We start from the raw sequence: 14,960 nt of genomic DNA, 5'->3' as shown, positions 1-14,960 counted from the left end.
CATAGAACAAGTGATGTATCGGACATAATAAAAACTGTACAAGCTTCTTGGTTTGGCAATGAGAGTTGAGGCTGAGAACTTTCAAACAAAGCATTATTAATATGAGCTTCTAAAATCCTGGCATCTCCAATTCTATGAAGCTTATCATAAACTAAACAGTCACATGGCAAAAAAAAAAAATCCTGTTTCGGAGAGATGACAAGCATTACACGCTTTCAAATACCTTTCCTGCGCTCAGATATTTTTAATTCTTTTCCAGTCAAGTTTCTGCAGCAGGGCCTCGCTCCAAGAGCCCCATATAGGAGCAGAAGTCTGAATCAGGTGCCTACCCACAACCAAATGAGAGAGAGAGAAAGTTTGGTCTGGAAGATTAAAGGGATCTGATGCATGAGACAGGGCTGGATGACTTCTTGGTGCGCAGTTCTTTACCTCACAGTCCCCATACTAGGAGGCCTGGTCTCCCTAGCGGGCTGTGAGGTCGCAGAGTCCCGGGATCCGCGGTCCCAGCGAAGGAGGAGGCGCAGACACCGCCGCAGCCTTTATAGTTTCTGCTGGGCTCCGCGAATGGAGTGTAAAGTCCGACCAATGCCCATGCTGATTTTAATCTTGAGTCTGGTCCTCTGGGTTGTGGTAGCTGAACCCATCAGAAGCCCAGTCAAGGGGCCGCCCCTCACCTCCTGGAGAGTTAATATGCAAAATAGTTACGTCAGATGTGGGGGCGGGGCACACCGGGGTTGACGGGCAGCCTGGCTTTTGCGGAGGGAGGAGGCGCGAGAATCATCCTGGTTCAGTGACTGAGACAAACTGGACGTGAGCGGAGCTGGTGCTGTCCACAGTGTATCGGTGCTGAACCCCGGGTGTGAGGGATCGCCTGCTTGGGCACCTGGAGGCAACGCCCACTGGAACCCTCTGTGCCCAGTGGGACCCGCTTCACCACAGGACCCAATTTAACTTGACAAAGGAGTGCGACTCGGACGTGGGAGAGACTCCTATGTTTGCAATCTGGGCGCCCACTCAGGCGTGACTTTGGAGATTCTGTAGTTTTAACTCAAAGTATTTGGATTTTTTTCCAACCTAAGAGGATCTTTTCATCGTTATTATTTTTCTTTTTTCTTTTTTACACTGTGACTCATATTTTCACATCATTTAGAAATCTTTTTGGAGGACTTTTTTGTTTTTTACTTCAAATAAGGTAAGAATAGAATATTGTTATAAATGATTGCAAGTGGGTGAGAAATGCAAGCAGCCGTGAAAAAATTTAAAAATAAGTTATTTTTATTTCTATAATTTGAGACAGGACTTTGGAAATAATTATAAAAATTAATAATTTGATACAATAGAGATGCTCTTCTAATAATACTGAAGACCACGATTATTAAAGTGTTAAGGAAGTTGAGAGCTGTCTGTTTTTGTGAACTTAATGTCATGATACATCTTGCTTTATCAGTGTAAATATTTTAGATGAATACTTCTAGTGTGGCTTGGGTTTGTAACTGTTCAATATCAAGCCCACAAATATGTGTATGGATGTGATAAAATTTTCCAAGTTCTTTAAAATGCATTTAATTTAAAAACATATTTGAATGACCTACTGTTTGCTTAATAAATAATATTTTGTGTGTCTGAAACATGGATTGCAAAGTGCTGAGCTTGTTAACATGGTTTGGAGGGGAGACGGAAGGGATAGGGCTATTTCTGCCAGGCTGGCTTCATTTACATATGTTGTTGTGCAGTGGGTGCAAATAAAACTAGTGAAACTCAGTCTGTGAGGATTTCACACCCAAGGTCCTGTGAATTTCCAAGTTGGGGACTGCTTGTTCTGCTGTTGCCTAGTAGATGTCATCTCTCCCCAGCCCCTCAGGTCAGAGGTGAATGCAAATGAGACACTCTGATTTAATAATATAGTATCAGCTTACATTATAGTGTTGACTGCTTTGGTGATTGAGTGGAGCAGGTAAGCTTGGGTTGAGAAGATGTCTTGCTATTTCATCAATCTTTAACCTCTTGCATGCTTAACAGAGAACATTTCTGACTTAAGAGGTTTCATATGAAGCTATGTTCCTTTTGTCATTTGGCAGTGTGATCTGAGTGTGTTTTCAAAGGAGAACTCGGTATGGATAAACACCATACAAGACTGCTCATAGTGAGCAAACACTAAATGGTGGAAGTTACTTGGTGTTCCCATAGATAGTGCTATTGTTCACGCATGTATTAAACAGATGAGATATGTCTGGGAAATGGTGTGAGTCTCCATTCATGGCATTCAGTGACATTAGATGGAGGAGAAAGAGTGCCTAGAAAAAGTCATAGCTTGTTTCGTTACAATTCTTGTGTTAATCGGAATAGGTGAGCTGTGGTGCTGCTTCCTACTTGACTGTCTGAACTCACTAAGTGTATGCTGTGCACATCACCAAGGTGTAGTAAGTTAAGTTCATGTGTGTTGGATGCTAAAATATCTTAGGCATTTGCACGATAGTTACATTAGAGTTACTGGGATGAAGTTTTGGTGCATATGGTTTTAAGTCATTCATCTGAGTAGAGGTTTTTTCATTTTGTTTATATCACAGCTTCTAGGGGAGGGATTGCTACAAGAAATGCATATTGCTGCAGATTATCCTGAGCTAAAGTACATCCTCTTACATTGTTACCTGTTTCTCACTCAACACATATTCTTTGTAGGATTCATGCTAGTCATTAGTCCATGTGCTTAAATATTCATACATAATTAAAAATTTGAACAAGTAGACTCATAAAGCAACATCATGTATCACACAATAAATAAGACACATGAAGTAAGACATGCCTGGAAGTTTTGATAAACATGACTTTGTTTTATGAAATTGTTTTTCATCACTATTCATCATAAATTTTTTTTAAAAAACTAACGATAGTGAAATAAGTTTTTCACTTTGGAATTTCAAGTGAAATAATGGTTGCTTCCTATTTATTAATCGTGACTCATTCGTGCATACCTTAATCCTACAAGTGGCTTGAAAAGCAGCCACATATGAACTTTACATTTCTTTCAATATTTTTGGGATACCAATGGTTTTTGTCTGCAGGAAGTCTTCTGTACTAGTCCAAATGTAAAGACACAAATATGCAGTGTTCTTATAGATGGAATTTGTTATCAAAATGTGATATTTAAATACAAGTTAAAATATTATTGGCAATTTTAGTATCCTAAACCAGTAATAAGTTAATTTAGTGAGACAAAAGTTTGCATTTAGAAGATCTTATTTCAATGGAGAATAAAATACACACTATAAAGCAATAGAATTTCTAGTTTTACAGACAGTGAGAAAACAGGTAAATATGGTAATTCAGTAATTGCTCTTTCAGAAAAAATCATACAGTGAACATTAATTCATTCAGGACAATACAAAAGCTATATTTAAAATCAAACAGTAGATATATTATTAAAATAATAATTTATGTCATTACAGAAACTATAAAAGTGAAACACAGATCACTTAAAAATGATGACCTTTGACAGGTATATAATTATTGTCTTCAATATTCTAAAACACATTGAGGTAAAAATAAAATACAAGAAACTTGCTAGATGAATTTAATTTAGTTTTATAAATATATGATAAACTTCTCTTTATATATTTTGAGATTTAACACGAGGATTATGATTTCAAGGGGTATATATATATATGTGGGATATATATGCATATATATAATTACTTATACATATTATATATATTACATTTTATATATAATATAATATTATATATATATTACATTATATATTTATATATTACATTATATATTTACCATTAGTCTTTCTTATTTGGCCAAATCTCTATATTAATACTAGCACATATGATAATATATTGCTCATAATTCTGTTGTGAACTAATAGGCTAGGAAAAACACTCCATAGTTACCATCATTTTGCCAGCCAGGTGGCCAATTATTCCTTCCAAACAATCTTAATCACCCTCTGACTCAGGGCCACCAATGTCCTTTGGGTATAAGGTGACATAGAAGGCCCTTGTGGGAAAATGCCAGTTTTCCAATTTAACCAGTATACATAACCTAGTAATTGATCCCTTTGTGCTTTAAATCATCTTAGTGTTTAGTAATTGATGATGTTATAAGGGTTAGAATACTGTTTTGATAAATCCAGGGTTCCTGTGAGTTTGAACATAAGTGCTTTGAAAGAGAAAGAATTAAGCAAATGTCATTGAGGGTTAGTTTTATGAGAGACACTGTGTGTATGTGTGTGTGTGTGTGCTTGTTTGTGTGTTTGTTTGCATCTCTTCTGGACTACTATAAACATGCAAAGAAGATAATCTGAAAGATGTGAGTTCAAGACATTCTGCTTAATACAGAAGTAATTAATACAATAGGCCTCAATAAAATGTATACTTTTGGTGGTAAATGTGTCTCTTAATTTCTGTCACTTTTTGTTTAGACTGGTTTACTTGAGGACACATTGCTTTTAGGGTTTTTTCTTTTCACTTTTTTGGGGGGGAGATGAAAATGTTTTTCAGAAGCTGTTAGAATAAATGGCAATAGAAAATTAATTACTGTAGAAATATGTAAAGAGAATGGAGGTAGGCATAAAGAAGTTATACAGAAAGTCCAATAATATACACTTCTAGGAAATAACTTGAAGCTTATTGTATGTAAAAATGGCTATGAAAATAAATGTATTTCTTTATAGCTTCTGATAATAAGTCATATACTTCTAAAGGGAAATGTCCTGGCTATTACAAATATGAAACATTTTTAATTCTTGTGTATGATTGTCTCTTATATATTATTTGGAAAAAATCCTAGTTATATCTGAACTTTCTCTTAAACCAAGTAAATAATATTACTTTAAAGTAGCTTTTGGTTTTAAACTATGTAAATCTATAAGTGAAGTGCTTGCTTAATGAGTTCATTTTCATGTTAATACAGAGAATATTATTCTACCTTATAATTGGCTCATAGCATTGCCAACAATTCTAAAACATAATGCAAAGAGTTAGAAACACTTTGTCACTGAGTTTTGTTTTTATGTACTCATTATAATTGACAGTTACAGGAAACATTCTAAACAGATATCTCTTCCTTGCTATGTAGTACCCGGTAGCAATTAAGTTATACATGTAGATGATATTTTAAAATACCCACAAACCACATTCCTTATATGTGATAAAATAAAATTATTTTATTTTTCCTTTCAGACATAGATCATTTCCAACATATTAACTATAGTTTTTAAAACCACAAAGGCCTTTTTTATTCTGTAAAACCCTACTATTTCCTTATACACATGAAAAAAAAACATGCCTGTGTTCTGTGGTCATGTGCACTAATTTTCTGAAATCTGTATTCTTATGCCACAAGCCAGGATCAGATAGGGTCTGAGTTGTCTCACTGAGGAATGAGGAGGTCAACTCTCCATGTTTCTAAGGCAAAGCCTCAGAGATGCTGATGGTAGTTTCATTAGCTGCTCCACCATCAATGACCTATTGGTATTTGAAAATGTGTTTTTGAAGGCAGGATTCACTTATTCGTTTCTGAAAAGAAGTACACACACACACACACACACACACACACACACACACACACACACACATATACACACACACACACTCACTCACTCAAAATAGAAACCCTTCAAATTTTTAATAGATATATACTTGTTATTTATCTTAGGTCACTTGTAACCCATTTTTCATTTAACATTTCTGTAATCTTGTAATGTTTGGTATGATTATCATTTTACATATAAAACCAAGGAATTCAAATCAAACATTTCCATTATTTTTTCTGATAAAGTGTTAAAGAAAATTTAAAAAGTCAGAAAATTACCTATTAAAATACCTATTTATGAGAGAGAGAGATTTCTTTCCTCCATATCACCTGATAGTGAGTCATACACTTCTTACATATGACTATTTACATCATGAAATATGTTTACACCTCGTGTATGATTGCTTGCATGCACTGATATGGTAAATTTTGGAAACATGAGTAGGTTTACCCTGAGCTAGAACCTGCCCAACAAACCAAGCTCCTCAGACCACTATGAATGTTTAGCTGTCTGCTCTGGTCACTTGTTCAGCTAGCACAAACATTCCTGTTTTATACCCCTTGCTACAGTGAATGCCCCTCATTATTTTACTGAAATATATCTTTAAACGTTAAATTACATTGAAATTGCTGTTGAGCAGGCACTCTTTTGAGTACATGGTTGCAGAGTTCTAGCATAACTGTTCCTCTCCATATAATGTTATTAAGTGTGATGCATTGTTTTTTCTCATACTTTAAATGGCTTTAAAGTATTATCAATGGCAAATGTTTTCCTTTTTGTCTCTAATGGAAGAAGAAATTGCAGAATAGGACAATTAGTTTTTTAAGAATCCATTATTGTTTTTCCTAGCTAGGTAACAAAATTCAAGCACAAAAGCAACAGGAAGTTCAGCTCACTTAAGCCATCTGTGTTTTGAAGGTTATTACTCATTTTCAAACCTTCAGGTCAGAAAGTTGCCAAAATTTTTAATAGTTTGCAAGGTTGAAGAAAATAATCAGAATAAACTCCCCAGTCTTGAAGCAGAGTTGCAGAAAGGGAGGTCTTAGGTAGGTGCCACACTGCTCAGGATCACGCTCTGTTGTCTGCAGTTCTGAGTGAGGGAAAGGAGCACACTGCCCACTAGCTGGAGCTCTTCATTTTCAGAGGGTCAGAGGCTCAGGTGAAGAAGACAACCCTGGTGATGTTTCCATAGCTCATCTTCCAGGTGAGCCACAGACTTGCATCACATCCCAAGAGCATCCTCATTATGCAAGTTTATGCTTGTCTTAACAAATGGATCCCAAAGCAGATTTTTAAAGGAAACTTTGTAAGGTTGTTTTTATTGAATGCAGAGAAAGTTCAAAGTAGAAATGTGAGACTTATGTGTTTGTTTGTTTGTTTAATTCATGGTGTTTCTCTCTTGAAATTGAACCTGCTACAAAATAGCAATAATTTTGGGAGTTTTGTCCCGTTGCATTTACCAGTCATTTCTTCAACCTCATCTGTGTAGTCATATCAAAAAGCCCTTTCAATCTGGAGTAAAACTATTGTTCTTTCATAGATACTCTGAAAATCTATAGCTCTTACCAAGATGTCACTAAATTATTTTCCATGAAATTTAAAGATCTGAGTTCATATCCCCAGAACCAAGTTGAGTGTGGCAGTGCATACCTACAACACCAACAGTGAGGAGATATAGCCATGGGGACTTGTTGGTTAGCCACTCTACCTAAATCAATGAGCTCAGGCTCATTGAAAAACCTGGGATCAAAAAATAATGTGGAGAGAAATTTAGGAAGATGACATATATTAGCCTGTGGCTTTCACACACATGCATATGCATGCACACACATATACTTACATAGACACATACACAGATCAATAAATACACACATACATCAAGCACACAAAGTTTTTACATGTTTATATCACTTGATGCTTGGTTGAGTTTATACTATTTATATTTGCTACATTTTATTCACAAATTTGTTCAGTGTTTTGTATTTGGAAGACTATAAAAATTGTGTTGATGAATTTAGATTGTGGATTTTTTAAAGATTTTATAATCTATAATTTTCTTATTCTTTTTTTTCAGTTGCTAACAAAAAATAACACAAATCCTGTTTCATTTATTCTTGGCCATGTAAATCAGGGATACATATTAAATTAACAGATAATATAAGCATGAAGCAGGAGGCAAAATGACACCTTATGTTTGTTAGTTTGGAAAAGTAGAATAAATGTATTTTATATTTACTCTGAAAAACTTCACATTTCAAGAGATGGTATTTTAAAAATATATCAGATGTATGGTGATGTTTTCTTTATTATTAAGTTATAGGTGGGTAAATAATTTGATTTTACAAAGGGTTATGTCAAAATGACATTGCACTTATATATTTTGTAATTTACTTACCATGCAAGAAATATGCACTTGATGCAAGCTAACAGAGATTAGTTAGTACATAATTCAATTTTAAATTTTTAAGTAAATGGCAATTTTCTAAAGACATTTCATATCATCTGAATTTTATTATAACTAAATTCAACAAACATACACCAATTACTTGGCAGGCAATCTCTTAGGTACTTGGATTGATCATGAATGACAGAGAGAGCACTTGGTCTGGTTTCTTTTGAAAGACAGGCTATATGCAAATCAATAAATGCAAAGTATAATTCCTCCATGAATATAATTGCTATGATAAAGCTTAAACAGGGAAAGGATTGCTCAAGGAAGTGGGTGAAGCCCAAGGGAGGGATCATCTCAAGTACAACTTAGTATCATTTCCAGATATCCATTAAGTAACTCATGTCCAAAGTTGACAATACTTTTATTGATTGATTGATTGGAGGTGAAACCCAGGTCCCATATGTAATAATTACATTTACTGATTTACAACTTTAGCATTTATATTCTTTAAAATATATTTTTCTAAAGATGTTAATTCTTTTAACTAATTTGCCACTGAAGGAAATGAATTAATACATGTCAGGGACTTGAGGTTTTAATTATCAGGAAAATAAAACTTACTTTTTAAGTTAATAGTAATTTAAATTTAAGATGGAAGGATGTTGAATACTGGGTATGTCCTTATAAAAAAGGACATTATAATTACAAATCTTAATTGATGTGGTACCATAAACTCTTTTAAAATGAACATCATTTTGTAAAATAGTATGCACTGTTAAGAATTAGGATATTCCCCAAATTCAAGGCTTATGGCAAATTATTCTTTTCATTGTATGACCTGAACTATCTGTTCTCCAATGACAGGGTCCTGACGGGAAGTGCCAGGGGATGAAGAAGATATATAAGCTCAGGTCAGGAGGTGTTAGATACTACCTTTCTTGTCCTAGAGAAGTTTACTAAAAGCACAGCAGATTATATATATTGTAGTGGAATAAAAAATGGCCAGTGTTGGAGATGGAAAATATTATCTGTCACTTGGGTACATATACATATATACACAAAGACACATACATATACAGACATAGTAAATCACACCTCTAGTTGTGTCAAAGAGTCCATTGATATAGAGTGTTAACTAATGTGGTAGTGATAGTGTCCCATCTGGTAGGGGGTCAAATGAAGTTAGAAGGAAAAGAAGCATGCTGGCCCTGTGTGGGCCCTGTTTTTCTCATCTTATGGTGACTATGCACCCATTTTCTTCACTCTGGACTGAATCCTCAGAAACTGGTAGCCTAAGTTACAATTTCCTTCTGTGTGTCATATATTTATCATAGTGGCTGAAAATTTCTGTATGCAGAAACCCTGCATAAACCCTGACTAAATCTGACCCAGTGGGTCTTAAGCTTTGGGGTTTATATGTGGGAGAAATTTACAAGAGTTTGAAGGTGCAGGGTAGAGAAACCACAGAGTGTTAATTAAGCACCTGTGCTTAGTGGGGAATCTGAGTGGGGAGCTCAGCAGACTAAAACTCCAAAAGAAATAAATACAGTAAAGCTGTGATCATGGGGCTTTTGGTGGGAAGAACTTATTGAGAGTGGAGTAGAGACAATATATTCTGAAGAATAATTTGTCTGCATTTTATTCATGTCCATAGACTTGTGTCAGGCTGAATTCAAGTTAAAAGACTAGTTAATATAGCAGAGAAAGTGTCATGATATTCAGGCTTTGGCTTAGGTTTTATGGCTACTTTTAGATAGCCCTGTGGTGGGCATCAGGATCAAAAGCCAAAGAAGAAAGACTTGATGCACTCGTAGTTTGATTGGAAAAGCCTGTGTAAAGGTAGGGCACAGAAAGGCACTGTTTCTAAAGAAAATATAAGAAACCAAGTGCTTTGCACTAGAACAATATGCAAGAAACCTTGAGCATATCTCAGAAATTGGCTAGACATCATCCTTTGCATGATCAAGGATGTGGAAGAGTAAGTCCTCTGGAACCTACTTTAGGGTGTTTCCTGGGTTCCCTGCACATGAACCTGCCTGAGAGATAATTTCCCCAGGATTCACAAGCAGTTCTCAAGCTCCCAGGTACTCAGAGAGGAGAGCCACAGTCTGGAGGTAGAGCCAGCAAGGAAACAGAGCAGGTAAGCTTCAAATAGCAAAGCCACAGGGGCACAACTGCCCAGATGTTTCAGAACTTATATCATGATACATCTGTCCCTCATGTTGGACACAGAGATAAAAAATTTATTTTTCCATTCTGGTTGTAAGTCTTGGTTTGGTCTGGTTATTCTTGGTCATCCTTTTAAGTTTTCTTTAGTACAAGGGTTGCTCACTCTGTACTACTATAACATAAATATGTAGTTTGGGATTTTTTAAATTTAATTTTATTTTTAATTTATTTTTTACACTCCATATTTCATTCCCTGTCGCCCTCCATCCACCCTCCAACTGTTCCACATCCCACACCTCCTCCCAACCCCACCCCATCTCCACATGGATGTCCCCAACCCCCAACCCACCTGACCACTAAACTCCTTGGGGCCTCCAGTCTCTTGAGGGTTAGGTGCATCACCTCTGATTGAACACAGACCTGGAAGTCCTATACTGAATGTGTGTTGGGGGCCTCATATCAGCTGGTGTACGCTGTCTGCTTGGTGGTCCAGTGTTTGAGAGATATTGGGAATCCAGATTAATTGAGACTGCTGATCCTCCTACAGGGTCACCCTCCTCCTCAGCTTTTTTCAGCCTTCCCTAATTCAACAACAGGGGTCAGCTGCTTCTGTCCATTGGTTGGGTGCAAATAACTGTATGGGACTCTTTCAGTTGTTTGTTGGGTCCCTCAGAAGGCAGTCATGATAGGTCCCTTTTTGTGTGTGTTCCACAGCCTCTGTGTCAGGTCTTGTGACCTCCCCTTAAGCTAGATCCCTCTTTGGGCATGTCCCTGGACTTTCTTTTCCTCAGGCTCCTCTCCACTTCCATCTGTGCAGTTCTTTCAGACAGGAATAATTATGGGTCAGAGTTGTGACTATGGGATTGCAATCCCATCCCTCTCTTGATGCCCTGTCTTTCTGTTGGAAGTGGGCTCTTCAAGTTCCCTCTCCCCACTGTCAGGCATTTCACCTAAGGTCCCTCCCTTTGAGTCCTGGGAGTCTCTCACCTCCCAGGTCTCTGGTACATTTGGGGGGATCCTCCAAACCTCCTATTTCCTGAGATTTCCTGTTTCTATTCTTTCTGCTGGCCCTCTGGCCTTCATTCCTTTTCCCTCACCCAATATCAGATCAGGTGTTCCCCCCCCCCCCCCGCCCAATCCCATCCACTTTCTCTCCCAGGTCCCTCCCTCCCTTCCCACTTGTGATAGCTTTCTTTTCTCTCCCAAGTGGGACTGAAGCATCCTCTCTTGGGCACTTCAGCTTGTTGAGCTTTTTGAGTTCTGTAGATTTTATCTTGGGTATTCTGTATCTTTTTTTTTTTTTTTGACAAATATCCACTTATTAGTGAGTACATACCATGCATGCTCTTTTGAGTCTGAGTTACCTCACTCAGGGTGATATTTTCCAGTTCTATCCATTTGCCTGCAAAACTCAGGATATCCTCATTCTTAATAGCTGAGTAGTGTATTCTATTGTGTAAATGAATCACATTTTCTGAATCCATTCTTCAGTCATGGGGCATCTAGGTGGTTTCTAACTTCTGACTATCACAAATAAGGCTGCTATGTACATAGTGGAGCACTTGCCTCTGTAGCATGGTGGGGCATCTTTTGTCTATATTCCTAAGAGTGGTATAGGTGGGTCTTCAGGTTAATCTATTTCCAATTTTCTGAGGAACCTCCAGATTGATTTCCAGGGTGGTTGTACCAGTTTGCAAAACCACCAGTATGGGGGATTTTCCACACCCTCTTCAACATGTGCTGTCACCTGAGGTTTTCATCATAGTCACTCTGATTGGTGTAAGGTGGAATCTCAGGGGCATTTTGCTTTGCATTTCTCTGATCACTAAGGACTTTGAACATTTATTTAGGTGCTTCTCAGCCATTTGAGATTCCTCAGTTGTCAATTCTAGATTTAGTTCAATACTCATTTTTTGACTGGGTTGTTTGGTTTTTTTGGTGATTAACTTCTTGAGTTCTTTAACTCTATTCTATTGATCACCATGTCTGTCTCTGTACCAATACCATGTAGTTTTGGATTTTTATTTTGGAACAATATTGAAATTCTGGGGATCTATGGAGATTGCTGCTTTCAATTTACAATACAAAAAGACTATTATTATTCTTTGTTGGGAGTGGTAGGGGGCAAAAACCAATATCTAGAATTTAAATTTTATTAAAACTTAAATGAAATGCTACCCATAGGCTTGTCTTTTCTTTGATGGTGTTGATTTGAAGGGGTTGGAAATGTTCTAACATGGACCTTACCTAGAGCATGTAGGTTACTGGAGCTATCCGTGGAGTAGTATGTTTTCCTTACTCAGTTGTATGTATTCTTAGACCTTCTCTCTGGTCCAAGGAAGATAAAAGTCTCAACTGTCAGTGCCGCATAGCCATAATGTTCTGACTCAGTGAGAACCAGACACGGAGCAAACTCCTGTGGACTGTATCTGAGACACTGAGGCCAAATAAGTACTTTTTTCATGCCTGGCTTTCCTCAGATGCTCTGTTGCCATCGTCACAGTGAAATTTTGTGGCTTTTAAGTGAACATATGAAAATAAATTTGTCTTCTTCCTGAACGACATGGTGACTTATTCAGAATTTTACATTTTAATAGAAAAGCTACATATGCTAAAACCTGTGCTCCTTCAATTTCAGTGTTATTTCAAATGATCTACTATTCCAGACAGTATGGCATTATGAGGGAGACAGAGATGCCTAGAATGCAAAAGGTTTGTGCACATACTTGAGAAAGAGGGTTTATGTTAAAGTCAAAGAATTACTATGCAGTTCTGTTCCTAGAGAGTAGCATAGCAGGAAACCATGTAAAGCACAAAGGGATTAATATTTAATTATTTTAAAAGTCTATAACTTTACAAAACAAATGTCAAAATTAAATGCACATTTTTTTTCCTGTTTCTTGGCAAGATACCAAAAGTTAGTGCCTTTGAAAAAGGTAAGGCTTGAAAGAGCTGCCACAAATTGTGTCAAAGTTTCACCTGGATTATTATTTTTTTTCGTGAGAGTTCTCAATGCTATAATTCCTTGAGCTTAAAACCTTTAATGAAAAAAAACAAGAAAACAAAATTCCAGAAACTTTTTTTTTCCTTTTAAGTATATGTATGCCTTTAGATTTCACAGGAAAACGGTTGGAAATAAACACTTTCTGAAACCATTAATTTTCTTTTGACAAGTGCCCTGTTTCTTTGTTTCCTGAGGCTGGAAGAAGGTGAAAGGCTCATTGTCTGCACATGAATAGCACAACCTAGCTGATGAAATCTGGAGACAACTGAGTGCCAGCTGTGAGAACTACTCTCAGGGCTAGCACTCTCCTGGCCATCTTGCTAATTATATATGTTTTGCTGAATGCCTATAAATCAGAAGGAGAGCTGAGAAGGATATTAAGGATATTTTGTTGGGAGCTTTATGGTACCACTGTGTTCTTCTTCAAAAATACTTTCAGGTATAGGCAAAAAGATGCTTTCAAGTGCAAAATAACCCTGATAAGTTTAGGAAAACCACCACCACTTAAGCAACTTCTGGTGCTTTAGCATTTTTTTTTTTTAATAGTTATGTCCTGTTTGATATCACCTGTGCAAGGGCTTCACATATGCAAAGTATGACAAACTCACTATGGGAGACCACCTATGGTTGTCTTAAAAATGTCTAAATTTAGGGGAATGAGGCAGGAGTAAGAGCACTCTCATAGAAGTGGGGGTGGGGTGGGGGTGGGATCGGGGATTTTCCGAGGGGAAACTGGGAAGGGATATAACATTTAAATCGTAAATAAATAAAATAACCAATAATAAACAAGATAAATTGAAAAAAAAACATCAACACATGAAATTAAATTCTGTGATGGCCAGAAGAATATTACAGGCTTGGTTCTCAAAATTTGTTGCTTAGCTCAAATAGTTTGGAGATAAATATTAATTACTGTTTTGCCACACTACTTTTGTAACAAGAAATGACATAATGCTAACCCTATAAATCCTCTGAAATTGTTAAATTTGTCTGATGGATTCAATGCCCATCAAATTCAAAGGTAGCAAATATCTCAGGTTATGCTTTATTGAGGCTTTGCTTCATATTTTTCAAAAGTCTCTCTCAAAATACAAAACATTTTCAATTTAAAATTTATTTCTACTGGAAACTGTTAATTATATTCTCAGAGTTCAGATGAATACGTATGATACAAAGTTAGCTACTATATAGCATGATTTCTGAGAAAGAAATGGATCATATACATGTGTAAAAACTTCTCTTTTTGTTTGTTAGAGGAAGCATTTAAGTATCTGCCTCAGGCTGGCCTCAATCTCAGTGAGGTTAGTTTCCTGTGTCTCATACTCCTTCTTCCTCAGCCCCCTCATTATTGAGGTTACAAGAGAGTGTTTGATGCTATCTCCTCTCATTTCAAATAATTAATTCACATAATTTTATTGTGAAAGTATTATTAACTCCCTATATGGCATTTTTTTAGATATTATTTAAGTATGTTATTTTTTAAACCAATGGATACTTTTTTATATAACATCAACATGCGTTTTTCTGAGTTACTGGGTAAATATCACATGGCTGAGACAAGTTAAGTGTTGTACTATTCCTGTGACAAATTCATACCAGCAGGCTTGACCACAATTTCTTGCTGTAATTTTATTGATACAGAAAATGGATTTCTGGATTTTCCCTGATATCTACTTATTGGTGAATATGATCTTATGGTATTTTTCTTAGAAGATGAAACACTTTGTATGTTTCTCAGTTAGTTGAGGAGAAACAGCCAGATTGTGTAAAATCTATGAATGTGAACTATGAAATCATTAGAGGATTTAGCAGCTAATCACTCTGCTTGTGCAAGCTAATCACTCTATGAGAGACAT

At 36.4% G+C, this 14,960-nt stretch overlaps 1 protein-coding gene across 5 annotated transcripts in view; it reads left to right on the top strand.

The window, feature by feature from the left end:
- Positions 1-769: 769 nt before the first annotated feature.
- Fstl5 (follistatin like 5) overlaps positions 770-14,960 on the top strand; it is a 624,701-nt gene continuing 610,510 nt past the window's right edge. For 2 of the 5 annotated variants that reach the window (XM_085835827.1, XM_085835826.1), the window contains exon 1: positions 1,763-1,861. The gene's annotated coding sequence lies outside the window, so the exon portion shown is untranslated. Of the gene's footprint in view, positions 1,193-1,762; positions 1,955-14,960 lie in introns of those variants that run through there. The other 3 variants (XM_029475620.2, XM_021158305.2, XM_085835825.1) reach the window with 3 other exon arrangements.

Source organism: Mus caroli, unplaced genomic scaffold (genome assembly GCF_978045245.1).
Source record: "Mus caroli unplaced genomic scaffold, Mus_caroli_1 scaffold_3, whole genome shotgun sequence".
Lineage (NCBI taxonomy): Eukaryota > Metazoa > Chordata > Mammalia > Rodentia > Muridae > Mus > Mus caroli.
The sequence above is the reverse complement of the archived record's forward strand: the minus strand, read 5'-3'. Positions and strand labels throughout refer to the sequence as shown.